General features: G+C 31.1%; 1 pseudogene; it reads right to left on the bottom strand.

Moving 5' to 3' along the window:
* Positions 1–251: 251 nt before the first annotated feature.
* On the bottom strand, positions 252–352 carry LOC111823050 (annotated as a pseudogene).
* Between the last annotated feature and the right edge of the window lie 327 nt (positions 353–679).

Raw genomic sequence — 679 nt, 5'->3', positions numbered from 1 at the left:
CTACATCTATTAAGAAGATCATATGATATTTATCTTTCATGCTTTTAACCTGATATTTCACATTTATTGATATGGCATACCAGGGATAGGTCCCACTTGATCATGGTTTATGATCCTTTTAATGTGCAACTGAATTTGATTTGGTAGAATATTATTTTAACACATCATTTATATTCATCAAGGGTATTGGCCTATACTTTTCTTTTCTTTTAGTATGTTTTTTTATTACAGTTTACATTCAATACAATTTTAAAAATATTTAACACTTCAAACCTTGCATGTCATCCTTGTATAGGGGCCATACTAATCTCTGCATTGTTACAATTTTAGCATATGTTCTGCTGAAGCAAAAATTCTTTTAGAGTTCTTATCTGGCTTTGGTATCACTATAATGCAGACTTCATAAAATGAGTTTGGGAGAGTTTCTTCCTTTTCAATTTCTGGAAAGAATTTGAGGATTGGCATTAATTCTTTCAATGTTTGGTAAAATTCAACAGTGAAGCCACATGTTCCTGAGCTTTCATGTGTTGAGATTTTCAGTTACTAATTTAATCTTGCGGATTATTATTGGTCTGTTTACATTTCTATTTCTCCTGATTCATCTTGGTAGGTTGTATGTTCCTCGGAATTTATACATTTCTTCTAAGTTATCCAGTTTCCTGGAGCATAGTTATTCATA

Source organism: Myotis lucifugus, unplaced genomic scaffold, assembly GCF_000147115.1.
Source record: "Myotis lucifugus unplaced genomic scaffold, Myoluc2.0 scaffold_4, whole genome shotgun sequence".
Lineage (NCBI taxonomy): Eukaryota > Metazoa > Chordata > Mammalia > Chiroptera > Vespertilionidae > Myotis > Myotis lucifugus.
This window is presented reverse-complemented; position numbering and strand designations above follow the sequence as displayed.